The sequence below is a fragment of the Suricata suricatta genome, chromosome 9 (assembly GCF_006229205.1).
Source record: "Suricata suricatta isolate VVHF042 chromosome 9, meerkat_22Aug2017_6uvM2_HiC, whole genome shotgun sequence".
NCBI classification, from domain to species: domain Eukaryota; kingdom Metazoa; phylum Chordata; class Mammalia; order Carnivora; family Herpestidae; genus Suricata; species Suricata suricatta.
The window spans coordinates 47,290,251-47,307,437 of record NC_043708.1 but is presented as its reverse complement, the minus strand read 5'-3'; the positions used below and the strand labels follow the sequence as shown (position 1 = coordinate 47,307,437).

Genomic DNA, 17,187 nt, shown 5'->3' with positions numbered 1-17,187 from the left:
TCGGGTGCTCCTGCCGTTGGGTGCTCCTTGAAACAGAGACACCAGGGGCTGCAGCCAGCACTCACCACACCAGAGACAGCCTGGTCAGCACCGCCACAGGCCTACCTTTTCTCACTACAGGCCCTTCTATGCTGGAGAAATCTGGGCACTTGAACTCATGTGGGTAAGGAAATCACACACCGACAACTGTCCCTGGGCTTTCCCCAGGAGCGAAGACAAAGGCTTTGAGTCTGACGACTATGCAGAATTTCCACAGGGTTCTGAACACCTTAAAACAAACAAAACCCTCTGTTGTCCTAGGAGATTATTCACAATGCTCACATATTGAATTTTCTTCCTCCAGTGTTCCTGTATCAGCAGGATGCTTTCTCTACCAGGTGTAGGCAAATCGGTGGTCACATGAACTTGAAAGGGTCTTTCAAGGCTTTGAGAGATCTGATGGGTTCCCTGAGGTAGGTTTATCAGTTGGGCCTCAGCCACAAGGTTTGGATAATGAAGGTGAGTGGTTGGGAGCTTTTCAATATAATCCAGCCTCCAGTCAGGATTTCAGGGGGTCCCACAGGGCAGGGTGGTGAGGGCAAGGCGGGGTTGGGTGACAGCGGCGCACCGATGAGGACGGAGGCTGTTCCTCAGGGCACTGGAGGATCCAGCCTCATCTCCATCTCTGTCCTCCTTCTCCTTTGCTGCCTCCTGGGCTCCTCCTTTCTTGTTGTCCAGTGAGACCCACTCAGAGGTTTAGTTTTAAAACTGATTTAAAGCAGAATTTAGCTGTTAGCTACTCCTCTGCAGACTTTAACTTCAAAAAAAAAAAAAAAGAATCCAACTGGGGATAATTGTTCACATCTGCCTAATGATGTTTCTCTTTGAAAAGATATAATGCCATGTAAAATTGTGAGTTACAATAGCTTTCAGTTTATAACTGAAATCAAAAGGGGAAAACTTCAAGTCTAAGAACTAGATACTTCGGAAAGGTATTCTTTACACAAAGACTCAAGGCAACACGTTTTGTTAGTAATATCAAACGTTGTTGTGGGGTTTTTATTCCCCCTGATTTTTTCTACTTTTGTGCAGGTGAGGTAGGGAGGAGATGTCTTGTGTCTAGCAAGACAATAATTCGCTTCACTGTGACTCTTTGGCTTCACCTTGTTTGTGCTATTCATTGCTAAGAGGCCCACGATGCCACCAGTGGGGCCCAAAATGTGCAGTGTGGAGCCAGAGGGCCTTGGGGGAACTGAAAAACAAATCATTGCTCTGGCCTCTCTCAGTCACCTGTTTCCAGAAAAATCATACCCTGTCATCCGTGAAGATTAGAGAAACTCCGCTGAACCACAGCCCGCACTGTTCTGGGCCCACAAAGGCCTTTTCCATGGGACTGAGAACTCTAATGCCAGAAAGACGTTAGAAACCAAGGGCCCAGGTCATGATCTCATGGTTCATGGGATCAAGCCCCGTGTTAGGCTCTGTCCTGACAGTTCGGAGACTGCTTGGGATCCTTTCTCTCTGCTCCTCCCCGGCTTTCTCTCTCAAAATAAATAAACTTAAACAAAGGAAACCAATGATTGGAGAGTAGGCTTGTGTTGGAAAGAACATAGTTTTAGGGAAAGACTGGTGAATGAGGAAGGGTAGGTGTGAGTGGAGTCTGACTGGGGCATGACAGAGAAGCCCAAGGGTGCTGTGCGTTAAACCGTTGCCAGGATTCTAATGAAAGACTGTGTGGTCTAATAACAGACAGTAGGTGCTCGATGAATGCTTATGAACCGGATAAATGGGAAAATGCTGGTCAGAGGATCCTGGGGAGGGGTGGGTTAGGGAACCAGCTTGGGGTGTTAAGGGTCTGTGGAAAGAGTTATTGCAGCTTGAGGCGGGGTGTTTCCTTGGAGGAGTGAACACCAAGCAGTAAAACTGAATTAAAAAACTGGTAGTTGCCTACCCAGCATTTACTCTCCCCTTTTCCTTTAATAACGCAACTCAGATATTAATCTGGGTGGCAGTGCGCCCAGCTGAACGCTACTTCATTAGCCAGATTTGTAGCTGGGATGGCCATTGAGGTATAAGCTTCAGTCACTGGGTGGGGCTTCTGTGAAGATTCTTTAAGAGGTGTTGGGGCACCTGGGTGGTTCAGTCAGTTAAACTTCCAACTTTGGGTCAGGTCTTGATTTCACAGTTTGTGGGTTTGAGCCCCACATCGGGCTCTGTGCTGACAGCTCAGAGCCTGGAGCCTGCTTCAGATTCTGTGTCTCCCTCTCTCTCTGCTCCTCCCCCATCCATGCTTTCTTTCTGTCTCTCAAAAATAAGTAAAAGTGAAAAAAAAAAAAGTTGTTAGTCTTCTGACATACTCATTTTCCCCCATTCTCTGTTCTTCCTGTGTCTTCCTGGAATAAGAAGTTCAGTGTGATGGCTGGAGCTCTAGCTGCCACATTGGACCATGAAGTGAATGTGAAGATAGAAGCCATATGCTAAGAATAGCACAACCTGGGCCCTTGATGACACCATAGTTCCTATACCAGCCAGACTCCAGCTTTTTTTTTTTTTTTTTTTAATGTAAGCAAGAAATAAGCTTCTCACTTTTTGAAACCACTGCTTTTTCTTCATTCACTTGGGACATCATAAGACTAGTGATCTTGAGAAGGCTTTAAAGATTGAAAAAAATAGCATTTTAATTTGTTTTTTATTTTGGTATATTTGTTTAAGCAAGCTGTAAGATGAAGGTGATTAAAAATGACAAAAGATAGTTTCTTTTTATGACTGAGCTCAGAGAGACAGACTAAGGGGCTATGTATTTATTTGGCTTTAAAAAATAGGCCTTAATCTCTCCTAATTGAGAAGTCCAGAGGCCCAGTAGGCTTCAGATAAGGCCTGATACAGTAGCTGGACAAATCAATGAAGACCTGGTATCTCTGGATGTCAGTGAAGACATCAGTCTCATCTAATGACCACAAGATCCCTGAAACGCTTGGCAAAGTCTTCTTGCATCTAGACCAGGTCCCCAAACCAATCACGGTGGCTCGGATGGCTAGGACAATGGAGCCCCCCAGGTGGACCACCCAGAGACTTATAATGAGGGTTTCCCTCCCGACAGCATGTTGGGAAGTATGGGACCCTGCTAGTGGGGAGAAAGAGGGGACTGCATTTGGGGAGGCCATCTTTTCTGGCTGTCTTCACTAGCTAGTGTTAGGGGAAGGAGCTCCAGTTTTTAAAAAGGCAAAGGTCTGTTGCTTTCAAATGAGTTTTTACTGGCCTGGAAGCCAGTAATAGGCTTACTGGTTTGAGATAAGGCATAAGATTTCCAGAGAACCTTTGCCATACTTACTTTTTTTCACTGGTTCAACAGTAAATATTTCCTGGGTGCTAGTTACGAGTCATACAACCGGCAGGTTGTGGCTGAGAGGATGGGTGGGCACATGTGAAGCCATTAGGATCTGTTGGCACTAGCAGATGGGGGTGCCCAGACTCTTTCAGAAAGTCAGAAAACAAGCACGAGGGCATGGGGGAAAGGACAGGTAAGTCTTTCTAGGGATAAAGGAATGGGACTGGATGTTGGGCATCAGGGGAATGCTCAGAAAGAGTGCATCTATGTAGGGTCCTCAAGCAAGGCCCCTGGGTAGGTTGAGTTCTGTGAATCTGAGAAAGACAGTGGAGCAGGGATGCATATGGGGACCACAGGTTGTTCCCAGTTAGCAGTCTGACCGGGGCTGGCTTTGTGATTAGGATTCTGAATCTTCCGAGTTAGAAAGTCTCTGGGGGGGAGGATGGGTAGGATTAGTAGTTCCTTATGTGGGCTTGGGAGCGTTTTGGGGGTACACTGCTAGGAAGTGAGAGTGAATCCCTGAAACTCCCAGGGAGAATCTTTCCCAATCCGATTAGTGTGCGGCTCTCCTGACCCTGGAACAGCTTGGGGGTTTTTGATTTATCCTGACACAGTTCTTTTCTTCCTGCAAAAGTCAGAAAATAAGGGCTTCATAACCCAAATAGTTCACAGTATGGTATTTGTCTCTATTTAAAATCATCTCCCATGGGGTTGAGTTAACAATTTACATGTCAAATTATGTCACACCCATTACTTGCTCTAATTTGGTCAGGCTGGGTCAGGCAGTCCCTGAACTGATGGAGCTGCTGGCCTCCCAGCTGACAGCCACGGCCTTAGCGCCTGAGGTGTCCTTGGCCTGAACTGTGTCAGGGTGTAATATCCCACTAGAGGCCACCAGGCAACACAGAAGGCCACCAGGCAACGCAGAAGGTCAAGTTCATGACGACAGCGATCTGTAAAGAAGCCCCATTTATCCGAGCTTTGCCCCTGGAGCCTGTAGTATGTGGGCTTGAATCCTGGCTCTATCATTCAGCAACTATGGGATCTTGGGCAAGTTCTACCCTCCTGAACCTCATTTTCCAACTCTGTAAAATGGGAATATGCATAACAGTTCATTGACAGGGTTGTAATTGAGGACTAAATGAGAGGATGCATATAAAATGTTTGGCAGAATGCCCAGCACCTAGTAAAAACTCTGTACTAGCTCTTTACTAGTAGTAATAGTACTTAATTTTTTATCTTGTCAGCCCTTCCAAATTGGGACTCCTCTCAAGATTGCCCACAGGAAATATTTCACCAGCCCTCCAGAAACTAAGAGAAGACAGGCAGCCCTTCCTGGAGGGCATGCGGGGTAGCCAGAGAAGCCACAGTGGTATTTTGATATTAGAATGGTTAAAAATGAGGCAAGAGCAGCCTTGACGTCAAGAATAGCCTTGACGTCAAGAATAGCTCTGTGTGGGTACAGAAAGCTTCTTTCTCTGTCTAGTGGGGATCACAGAATGCCTTTGTATGGCCACTCAAGTGGTCTGCAGAGCTCCAAAGAAGCAGATGTAAGGGTGCCAGGTCAGTCATTCTCTCCATTTTAAATAGAGGTAAACTGAGGCACAGAGAAGTCTACATACACATGAACAGTTCTTTGCCCCGCCTCTCAATGGACAAGTGAAACCATGGTAATTATAGAGCTAGAAGCAGAAGCTCCTGCCCAAATGACTTGAGACTGAGGCATCTGGGTCATCAACCACAACGGAAGCTAGTATTGGGGAGAGTATCTGGGGTTACAGGCACAAAGACCATGCTTCTTTCCCTCTGCTACATCCAAAATCTGTGGGGTGGGGTGGTGGCCCCTTTGTGGGTACATCCAGGAGGTGGTGTATTGTAGAGAAAGCCCCAGATTATATTCCAGAAACCTGTACTCTGACCCTAGTCCTGCCAAACCCTTGGTGTGACCTTGGAAAAGTTACTTTACCTCAGACTGTACTTCAAAAACGGAAGTGAAGGGTTTGAATGACGTCAGTGTTTCCCAAGCCTGACAGCTCATGACTGCGCCTGTGTGTGTCAGGGAGTGGGGGTGGGGTGAGTGTGTGTGGAGAGGGGAGGGGGGAGGTGGGCAGAGCTCTGAAGCCTGGATATCTGTATTTTGCAAGTGTTCTAGGTGATTCTAAACAGCAGTCAGGAACTCTGGACAGATGCTATCTGAAGTGCCTTTAGCTCCAATATTTTCTAACACCAAAGCCCTTTTCAGTACATTCCGCACAATTCCACAGAGTTCAGGCCAGAGATGGCAGCCCTCATTGTGAACCCCATGAGAAAGCCAGCAGGTAGTCCCAGGGAACAGCCACCATGGCAGGGCGTCTGGCTAGGGCGGAGTGTGAGAGAGGGCTGTTGCATGTGATGCGGCTCAACGTCCCTGCCCGTTTCTTGGCCAGTTGGGCTTCGGAGCTTGCAGATTGGGCTTGCCTGGGGCCAGCAGTGCTTTGACCCAGACTGTGACCATCCATTGCCTTGCTCCTGAGGGTCTGGGGCCTTCTCACCTTTGGGCTGTGGTCTGGAACACCAAATACACCTGTCCTGAGACTGAAAAACACATCAAGGATCCCAACAAGTTGGCATTGTGTCCTCGAGGCCGGCATCCATCTCATGTGCTTTTGAATTCAGTCATGTGTCTCCAGCTGTCCTAGAGTTACAAAAAGTCCTTGTTTTAATGAGGAGCTGTGGAATGCTAAGGCTGAAGCTACCGTTAACTCTTCCAGAAGTTTCAGTTATGGGTTAATCCTGACATTCTTAGGCTTTAGTAAATGCGCAGGAGGTTTCAGAGTTTGTGTGGGGGGCCAGGGCAGGAATCAATCATGGCTCTTGGCCTGAATTTGATCCAGGAAATGTGTGTCTAGACTCCCCCTGGTTGGCAGAGAGAATAGGGGAGCAGGGTTCCATTGCGGAAGTGTCACTGGGACCCTTCATGCCTACAAGGCAGCCAAGCAGGAGGGGGGCTGCATGGGTGTGTTGGTGGGGGCGGAGGAGGCTGTGCCCTGGCTAATGGGGCTGGCGACCACTGTCTCATGCATGCTGCTGCCACGCACCAAGGAAAGTCTAGTGTTGCTGACACTTCTGGTTCTTGAAAGGAGTCAGTAATCTCAATTTTATCTGAATTCTTCCAATTTTAAAATGCTGAAACATTTAGTTTAGAAAATTCCTCAGATCAAGCAAATCAGATCATCTAGCCACAGTCTGGGACTCCGAGTAGAGAGCCTAGCCTCTAGGCCTGATTTAGGTGAGTTCTAATATTCTGCTTCCAAATAAGCAGAGCCCCCAAAGGCGGCTCTCAAGTCTTAAGAGCTAAATCCACCTCCTACTTGGCAATTTCCTTTGTTGGAGGGGACAAAGGCCCTGGCTTTCTGATGTCCTAGAAATCCCCTTTCTTTGATGCAGATCTTGGGTCTACAGTCCCCACTTTCCCTCTCCCTCTGTCTGCCCCCCAGTAACAGATAGCTTACTTCCTGGGCCACATTAGGTATGACATCCAGTATACTGACTGTACCACTGTCTCTGTTCTTATGCTAGAAAACATTCAAACCCAAGTAACAGATGATACCTTAGGACATGGACCACCTTGAGCTATCAACTTTTTTTTTTTTTTAAGAGGTAAAGCATTTGTGTACTTTGGTACTCTATCAAAAACAATTTACTCATGACACATGTCCCAGAGGATTGGTAGCAGTAGTTCTAGAATTTCTATCTAGGAAAGTCTTGGGGGTAGCATTTTGTTTGGAAGCAAGGAATTGCTGAAGGACTTTTCCTAAAACTACATTGTATATTAAATGCTTTTTCCTTAAATGGTACACTTCTCTAAAAACCAAAGAAAACCTCTAGAAGCCGAGCCTTGGCCCCGTCATTGTGATTGGTCAGGACACATGCAAGGACAGCAAGATAGGTAGAGACATCGCCCCCCGCTCCTTCTAAATAGGGAGGGGTATGGGCAGATGGGGTCCCAGAACAATCCAGGTGTAACATAGCCACACTAGCTCAAGAAAATACTCAGTTTGAATGTTGAGAATTCTAAGCCTATTTCCTGAAAGTGTCCTGGATGATGAGGATGCATTCTTGACCACCAGGCTGAGCCATTCTCAATAAAACCAAACCTGCTCCTTGGCAAAGGTCAGTGGTAATGTCAGAATGTCCCAGACACCTGCTCCCATGGGCTCCTTCGCCCAAGCAGCCAGATGGCTCATTATGACCAACATGCAGCTATCCTGGCCTGGTGCCCTGGCCTGTTGGCAACAGATAACCTAGGGGACAAGGACTTAACCCCATTGCTCAGAATGTATCCAAGAGATCCTGCTCATGGTCCCCTTTCTCAGGATCAGCAAACTCCAGGGACACCAGGGAAGATTTTCTTAGACTTTACTTCGGAGTAACCTCTAAACTCTAGAAAAGTAACAGAAAATGCAATACTCCTTACTTGCCAGGAAGTGGTCGAATTCTCCCCCGTCACTATAATGCTACTATTTGGTATTATTTCAAGTAAGTGATCCATGTATAACCCAGAGGACTTCAGCATTTTAAAATAAATAAGCAAGCCATTGACCCTTCACTAAATTGGTGGTTGCCATCACACTTAATAACTGCCTCCCCACCACATCGTTCCCTTCTGGAAAACCAGTCATCAGCAACTGGCTGGAAATCATACTGTTCTTGCTTTAGTTTATTAATAGATGGTTTGACATTACGTTTTTCCCTTTCACTTTTTAAACAGTAGTAATCCAACACTGAAAGGAAGGTGATGCCTGTAGCTTACGCTTCTCCCAGGGAAAAGAAAATCTGGCAGGACATACACACAGGTATGGACAGACACAAAGGCATGAATCTGTCTTCAGAGTTATGCACAATTAGTGTTTTTCAGTTGGAGTGTGTTTGGGGGCTCGGGGGGACAAGAAAGTCGTTTGTGCAGCAGGGCTGGTCCACGCTGTAGCTTCCTGTACTCAACCACCTCCCTGCAGACACCTGTGGGCGTGTGCTGTGCTCACCGGCCCCTGTTGCTTCCATCTGCCTCGTTGAGCTCCCCACAGCACTTCCTCCCCGCCACCCCTCGGGTCAGGCTGGCCAGGGCACCCAGCCCCAGCAGAGGCTCCCAGCTGAGCTTCTTCAAGGCCCCCTCAAGCCATGGCTAAGTCGTATGGGGACATCAAGGGCAGAACTGAGACTTGGGGCCACTTCACAGGGTGACCAGCTTTCAACTTTTCATTTCGGTTTAGAGCCATGTTGCACTTCTTTGTCTCAAATGCCTTCGTGGGTCTGCGGCTCTGCTAAACACAAGTGATAAGATGACAGATGAGACAAGAGTTTTGGTAACATTCGTTCCTGGTCACATGAGATGTAGAGGATGTGTGTGTAATTTTTCAACATGCATTCAGCCTGTTCAAGAACCAAAATTCAACTAAGTAAATTTAAAGATCTAATTGACTTTATTCAATGATTCGTGAATCAGGGAAGTAGACGGGTGCTCTGAGGAACTATACAAAATGGAAGGCTTTTATAGGCAGAAAAGGGGTGGGAATAAAAAAAGTTATTGGCGAAAGAAAAGAAAGGATTGTTTCAGGTCACCTTCCCTTAGGGGTCAGGGCAGGGGTCTTAGATGACCCACCAGTGGAGACCAGGAAATTTTAGACTGACTGGTTTAAAACCCACTCATGGGAGAGGCTGAAACTGCAGTTAGCTTAGGTGCTAAAGCTTGGGTTGGGCTTAACATAAGTGACTCCATTTCGGGTTTGTTGTTCCTTTTTAACAAGCCTAAACACTTGCACATACAGTGTCTTCAGAACAGAGAGTGATTTTAATTTCTTTTTTTATGTAATGATAGCAATGCAACAAACACAAACTGCCTGAGAACACTTACTGTTTTCCAGGCACTTTTGAAAGACCATGAAATACAACATCAGAAAGTCCCTGCCCTCTGAAGTTTTACGGTTTTGTGAAAAAATTCTTGCTAACAAGTACAAATCCAAATTACTCTCTTCTCACGTGAGGATCCTTATAAGCAGGGGTGAGAAGGAGTCTGCCAAAGTGGGGGGGGATGGGGGCAAGCAGCATGGAGCCATGGGCTAGACATGGTCTATACTTTCCTAGAATCAGAAGTCCTCAAAGACTTAAAAAACAAATTAATGTTTCCTTCATTAAAATAACCACAACCCTACTGTGGAATTGCATGCAAAGATCATATAGCTCACTCCTTCCACCCCGCCATTGCAGCCCCTCCTCCACCCATGTCTCCTAGTGGAAAGGATACAGTGGTGGAGGGGCGGGAGGGAGAAGGGGCAGCTGGAGCTGTGAGTCAGACAGAGGGGGGAGGCACTAAAGAGGTATTACTGTGGAGGTCCACTGTTGAGATTAGAGGGAGAAACACAGAAATGCTTTGGGGGACAATGCACACTTCAGTAGCTCTTCCTGTTTCACAAATGGGGGAGGGGCACTCACTAAGCACTTCAGACTGGGGGAAGACAGTCTTTGAAGCACCCTAGGGTCGTCTCTGTTGCAAGTTTTTCTCCACTCTCCTAGGGCAGTGGGGAGGCCCTCAAGTGACTGAAGTAGACGAGTTTCATAGAAGAGAAACAGCAGAAGGAGGCACATTATGTCCTCCGCACGTCAGCCGGAAGCGCTGCTGAGTAAGTTTGGTTTTAGTTGGAAACCTTGTGTCATGTTCCTGTCCGCGAGGCAGCAAGCAGCGTAGGGGAGTGTGGTTAGATTTCCTCATTCCTTGGGGAGGACAGGGACGGTGGGGTGGGAGGGATGAAGCAAGGGAGAAGTGATTTCCAGAGGAGGTGGAAATCACGCAGAGGGTTTCAAATTCACAAAGGCATTTCTGCTGTGGGGAGAATGAGTGGCCAGTGACTCTGGAAGAGGCCACTGGAGATTCCAGAGGAGGGATCCACCCAGGCCTCCTCACTTGTGGCTTTAATTATCCAGTTAGTCACTGGTTTATTGTCATCCAAGTTTAATAAGCTTGACTGTGACCTGTGAGCCAAAAAGTTGGCCAGGCTGGAAAAAAGTAAAAAATAAAAAATAAAAAAGCACCACTCTGGGCTGCCTGACAGGCTGAGGCAAGACCCACAGAGCCCACCAGCCCTGGGGAAGTGGGGACCGCCTATCTTTTCTTTTCTTTGTAGCTTGTGATATTGAACACAGAGCCCCAGGCACTAACCAGGCCAGTTAAGCTGAAAACATTTAAGAAGCAAGAGCCTTATAACTAACTGCCAGAGAGAAGTTTCACTGGCACAGAGCACCCTTGGAAAGCAGAACCTGATTTACAAGCCACGGAGGGTGTGGGCGAGGCGCTGGGAACCTGAGAGTCACTGGGCTCCTCACCCAGTTTTTTACAGGAAAAGGCAGATCCCTTGTTAGCCCTGCCCTCCCCCCTCCTGCTCGTGCCCTGGGAGGACTGAGTGTGTTTGGGTGGCATCCTCCTGAAGGAAGATAGGCAGGGCTTCATGCCCCTGACCTTGGAGCAAAGCCTGAAGCTCAGTGTGCACAGGTCATGCTTCCATTTTGAGAAACCGAATCCGTTCGACCTGAACACACCGCTCTTTGTCTTTTGCGCAACAGGATGGTCCTGCTCCTAGCTCAGCTCAGCTAATGTTCTGGCTTTCAACTTCCCTCTGAAGCACCTGGCTGTCAGTTTACCCTGACTTGACTGCCATTATACGTGCCTGGGCTTACACTTCCAGCATCTCCCCAGAGCTGCCAGGATCTGTCTCCCAGGCAAGGCTTTCTCCACAGAGGCTGCTGGGCCAGCAGAAGAGACCTCCAATCCATCTGTCAGCATTTGAATAATTCCATCCACACAGACTTCTCTTCCAACCCCACAGGCTATTTTAGTTTCCCTGAACCGTCCAAGTCAAAGGCACCCAACAGCCTTCTCCCTCTCAGAAGCAGGACGCATCCCCTTGAGAGCTCCAGGAGTGCCACCACACTGGTTTCTTTGTGAGGTCAGCGTTGCAGTGGTTTCCGGGTACTCTGGCCTCCTTCCTGCTAGGCTCACACATTCTGGTTTGCCAGAGTTCAGTTCAAAAAAACATAAGGGCCTTCTGAGGGCTCACCCCTGTGCTGCACGTGGTGGGAGGTATGAAAGTCACCAGGGGGTACAGTGTAGTCAAGGGCTACCCCAAGGTGGGTCACCCAACTTGAGTCCCAACGAGAAAGAATTCCATTGTCACTTAGATTGGGGAATTTTGATAATTCAAACACATATTTATATATCAAAAGGTTCTGAGAAGTCCTGTCATAGAGAAATTCTGTTCCCCCTTTTTAGCCTACCATTTCCCCAGCCCAGCATAATATTGACCATGAAACTCTTATCACAACTACTTACATCTCCACGAACTAATTCATGGTTTTTGTAAGATATTTTAGGAAATGATCTAAAAGTGGTTTTCAACCTAAGGAGGCACCTCAATCTCAAGAGTGATTGGACATAGACGGTTACATTTTTGCTGGTCACCAAGATGGGGAGGTGCTAAGGGCATTTACCGCAGGGGAGTTGGGGGGTGGGGAGCTAGTGATCTGAACCTCCTGCAGCGTCCTGCAGCCCAGCCTGTCCTCACTGAGCCGGGAAGAACGGTCCTGACCCAAATGGCATGGTGCTCCCCTCCCCCACTGAGAAGCAGTGGTTGGACAAGTGCTCAGCATTTTGTTTAAAACAGTCTCTACAAGTCCAAACACCTTGCTATCCCCTCAGTCTTCAGATTCCTTGCTTTCTCTTGTTGGGGTACCTGCATGGTTCATTCTTGGCCTTCAGTGAGTCTGGTCTGAGCTGAAAGCGGCAGAGGCTACCAGAAAGCAGGGATCCTTGGTCCCATCCACTCTGGAGATGAAAAAAGGCTGTTTTTCATCCTTTGTTGGGTGGAGAGGAAGCCGCTCACCTACCTGACAGTCCTCTCACCTCACCTTGCAGGGAAAAGGATGCCTCCTGGTTCAAGCCTAAAGTGAAAACACCTGGCACTTAGCCAAGGTCAGGCGGCTTGAGAAAGACCGGGAGAACGGGGGGGGGGGGCGCCCACAGCCCTCAGTCCTTCTGTGGTAAAGCAGCGGGACCCCACACCCACTATCACAAGTCCAACTCAAAGGAAAAGGGTGCCCCTGCTCCTGTCAAAACAGAAAACGCCCATGGCAACAGGCAAGTGTTGCCTGAAACTGCAGAGTGTGTGTTTTACAAAACAAGGGTGGCTCATTGATAGAGTCTCCCCAGGAGGCACTGGCAGGGTGCCCATGAGGCAGCAGGTCCTCCAGGCGGGGGCGGGGGCGGGGGGGGGGTGGAGAGTAGGGCAGGGAGGGCTGGGCGGAGCCGGCTGGGTTTGCCTGCGGGGGATGCCACTCCTGTGCCCCGCCCCCCTCCCCTCTCCAGCTACCGGGCGGGGCGAAGTGGCCTCCGACTTCCAACCCGCTGGTACGCAGTCAGCCTCGCGGCCCATTTTTCTTCTCGCCCGCCTGCTGGCCCGAAAGATTGGTGTTTTCTGGAAGAGTCAAAACGATCCTCTCCCAGCCCGGGAGGTTTGCTCGCTTGAACTACTTCTGTGCTGTTTCCCCCTTCCTCTTTCTCTCTCAGGATTAGTGTAGTAAGCGGGGAGGGGGTTGCCATTTAAAAAATTTTGAAAATGCCTTTTAGGGCAACATCGTGCCAAGTGTGCAGTCCAGTATCCCCATTTTATAGATGAGGACATTGAGGTCAGATTTAAAGTCGCCACTGCTGGGGAGCTGCCACGCCAGGTAAAGAACTCTGGCACCCATTCACTGTTATTTTCCCTTCTTTAACACCCATCGAGGTACAATGTTGATTTTTCTCAGTTACAAAGAATTGAGAAAACTTGGCAGCGGGTTGAGGGGGTGAGCCAAAAGGCCTTTCAATATTAAAGCAATGTCAAGCAAATCTGGGGGTCTTCTGGCTCTCTATTGGAAGGCAACTTTGACTTAATGTTTAGTATTTTTTTGAATGTTTATTTTTGAGAGAGAGAGCATGAGCAAGGGAGGGGCAGAGAAAGACAGACACAGAATCCGAAGCAGGCTCCAGGTTCTGGGCCGTCAGCACAGAGCATGACGCGGGGCTCAGACCCACGAACTGTGAGATCATGACCTGAGCCAAAGTCGGTTGCTCAACCAAGTGAGCCACCCAGGTGCCCAATATTTACTATTAATTGGAGTCCAGGCATGCGTAACTCTGTAAAGTTAGATGACATTGTATAGTAACTATTAAAAGGTAAATGACTTTTCTGTTCAGTAGAGATGCAAATGATTGCTATCTGCTATTAAAAATAACCCCAAAGATTATAGTTTTGTTTGTTGCCCTGTAGGACATGCACTGGTTTTGAATTTAACTTTGTGGTCTTCAGTATTCCTTTTTGTTCTTTACATGTGCAAAATCTTTGTTCTCATATTGTAAACCAGCTTTGTGACCCTGAAGATCCTCTCCTTAATGAATTAATTAAATCATCAACACATACTCATCATCCCTTGTCTAGGCTTCATGTTCCTCTTCCTCTATAGCCCCCTCAGTCCACATCAGCTGAAATACACACTACACACCCATGGCCAGTGTTCTGACCCAAGGGGAGCATCCAGATGACATCAGGGGCACCTGGGATGCGTGCTCCCCAACTTTACAGAGTAAAAGAAATCTCTATGACTGTCAGAAACACTAGGACTGTCAAAAGTGTACAAATTCAATATGTTACTCCAAATAATCTGTTCCCCCTCCCTCTCATATTTTAATCATGCCAAGTTTATGACCGGGAGCTGAGGATTCTGGCCTGCAAGATACCTGCTCTGCTCTCAGTCCCACAGAAAAACCTGTGCTCACACACAGAGCCACGTCGGTGACCCCACCACACGGGGTCAGGCACCTGGTCCGAGCAGCAGCCCACTTACTGATTGGTTGTCCAGTGAAGGCTCAGCCCAGCTACACTAAGGAGCCTTATTCTTCTATCTTGGCAATTTTGAAATTCTCGACCTACACTTAGCAGTAAAGGAACCATGTAAGGCAGATGTCTGAGGGCCTGAAGCAGCAAGCCCTTAAATAAGCCAGCAAGAGGGGCAGGGAAGAAATGGACTATCTAAATTGCCCTGGTGGTAGTCAATAAGGGCGGGATGCACCAAACCTGCTGCTGGGCTGGCCGGGAAACAGGGTGTCTGTGTTTGAGTTTGAAAGATCTTAGTTCCTGACCTACATCTAGGACTCTGTCAGGTGCCACACAGTTCTGTGGCTCCTGTTCCTCCCAACAGGTGAGCCATGTGGCTTACACTAGGTTGCCATTAGACCTGCCATTTGGTCTATGGTCCTTACTTTCTTATCTGTGTGTGACCTTAAAACAAACCCCACAGTGCTGGAGGGAACCTAGGGAGGGCTCTGCTCCGTCCAATCAAAAGACCTTGATTCATCCTCTCACCTTTTCTTTAAATGTTTTTAAATTTTTTATTTTACTTTTGAGAAAGGGGGGAGGGGCAGAAAGAGAGGGAGTCACAGAATCTGAAGCAGGCTCCAGGCTCTGAGCTGTCAGCACAGAGCCCAACACGGGGCTTGAACTCATGGACAGTGAGATCATGACCTGAGCCGAAGTTGGACACTCAACCGACTGAGCGACCCAGGCGCCCCTCACCTTTTCTAATCACTTAAGTTAAATAATAGCACAGTAGTCTTTATTACCTTTTATTTCTCTGTCCAGGGACGTCAGGAATTTTCTAGGAAAGAGGATGTTTTCTTCATTAGAGCTGCTCTGCCTTTCTGCTTCCCTCCATTTATGTTGGATCATTCATTCATTCTCTCCACAAGCACACCATTGATTCTAAAGTGAATAAGGCAACATTCCTGCTTGAAGAAGAGCACACTCTTGCAGGTCCAGGGTTGAGGGAGTGGGGTCGGTGCAGGAGTGAAATGAGAGGATGGGGGCTACGTGCTACCCTGAGGTGGGGGTGGGGAGGGCCACCTCCGTGCTCCGTGGCCTGCATTGGGAGCTTTCCTTCTTGACTCCCCCACGAACACTGGCTTTCATGCCACTGGCCTGGAACCACGTGTAACCAAAGCCATATGTTCAACTTGGATTAATTAAGTGGAGGCCTCAGCAAATTTCTGGTGCTGCTTCTGATGCTTTTGCGCTACAAAATTTTTAACGTTTGTTGGTGTGTGTTGTTTGTCATGTTTAACCCTGTGGCCCAGATTCTATTAGTCTGTAAAGTTTACATGAGGAGAGACTTCTGGTCTTGAATTTAAGAAAAGGCCGTGCTGTAAACTCAAAGTCCTGATCCTTGGTTCTTAGCACCAAAGTGCAGAAAAAATTACATTCCCAATCCAGTTTCTAAGCACCCAAGATGGCAGAGAGAAAGGAAAAGGAGGTGCTCTTTCTGGGAATGGGCATCTGAGGCTTGACCCAGCCCTGGGCGGGCCCGGGAGGCCAGCAGCACTTGGAGGACAAGCCTGCATAAGTAAACCTGTGTTCCCTGGACTGCAGGCCACAGTGCTGCTGCTCCGGCCGTTTCCCACTCTCCTCCAGGGCCCAACACCAGTGCTGGTGACGTAATGGCAGATTTGGTCATTTTTATTCGGAGAAGGGTTGTCACAGTGATGAGGGTCCCTGTAACTTGTGCAAGTCCCTGAAACTACAGGTCAAAGTCTCAGCTTCCTCTGCAGTGCAGGCAAGAGCACCTGCTTCATAAGGTGACAGTGACCAGGAATGGGAGTGCGGGGGAGGGGGTGGGTGCAAAGGGCCCAAGGTGCTCACTAGTGGTATTTATGGGGATGATTGTGGGGAAGGGGCTAGAGATTGTTTTTCTGATCCTTATATCTGTAAATGTGAGCTGGAGCAACTTTCAGACACACACAGAGCACTCCTGGCTATGAAGTCTGGTATTTTCCTTGAAGTGTGTTATCTAGGCGTTTCTCTAAGGTCTCTAATCCTTTTGTGGTGGGGTGAGGGGTGTTGACAGCTGGGCTTTCCACCCCTATGAGTGCAGTGAGCTCTAGCTGCACGTCTTACTGGGCTGGATCTGCAGGGAGCTGGGGTTCCCCTTGGGCCTACCTAGTATAGGTTCCTCAGCCCCCAGCTCTTAACTTCCAACTCCTGGGTCTAGGGAGATTTAAGCCATTACCATTTCAAAAAACATGCTTGTACACAGCACACGGTCCCTGCCCCACAGTGCAGCTAGTGGCCACACCCTTAGCACCTCCCTTGCTTAACTCTTGGGCTTTCAGCTTAGAAAAATAGGAATTCCATCTTTCCCTCCCCCTTCTGGTTTCCCTTCCTGCATCTCTCCCATGAGTTTGTCTCTCTAATGAAGAATACTCAATTTAGTAAGCCAGGTTTGCTTCCTGGGCAGGATTTATGAAAGCCAGCTGCTCCTGGATATAACAGATTCAAACACTTTGAGCTGCTCTGCATTGTCCTAATCTTTCTTGGAGAGCTGCACCTCCCCTATTCACTGGGCCGGAGGTTCTGGCAAGGGAGCCCCACCCAGGCTCAGGACTGACACATGACCTAGTCTTGGCCAGTCAACCTCTATCCACTTGCCCATCAGCAGTGTGTTCAGAGGCAGGCTCAGGCTTAAGTCAGCCAAAGGGACGTCATTTCAGGATGTTTGCTGTGACTATGGAGAAAGAAGTTCTGGGTTTCCACAAGGCTGGCTAAGCTGGAATAAGGTGGTCCTACGGCCCCTAGTGGCCATCTTGTCACTGCTTGGGTGGGGAGAGCCCCTCCCCCTGCCAGAAATGTAAAGCCGAGAGATAAACCTGATGACCCTGTGTAAGCCCCTGAACCTTGCTGCATGTGAAGCCCCTGAACTTCCCAGCTATATGAGCTGATACATTTATTTTTCCTTAAGTCCACTGATTTGGAATTTATATCGCTTTC

The 17,187-nt window shown here is 48.2% G+C and overlaps 1 long non-coding RNA gene across 1 annotated transcript; it reads left to right on the top strand.

The window, feature by feature from the left end:
- The first annotated feature begins 8,065 nt into the window (after positions 1–8,065).
- Positions 8,066–12,273, top strand: LOC115302466. Its single transcript, XR_003913483.1, has 3 exons — positions 8,066–8,142; positions 9,857–9,963; positions 12,249–12,273. It is a non-coding gene; the product is annotated as an uncharacterized LOC115302466 (long non-coding RNA).
- The last annotated feature ends 4,914 nt before the right edge of the window (positions 12,274–17,187 follow it).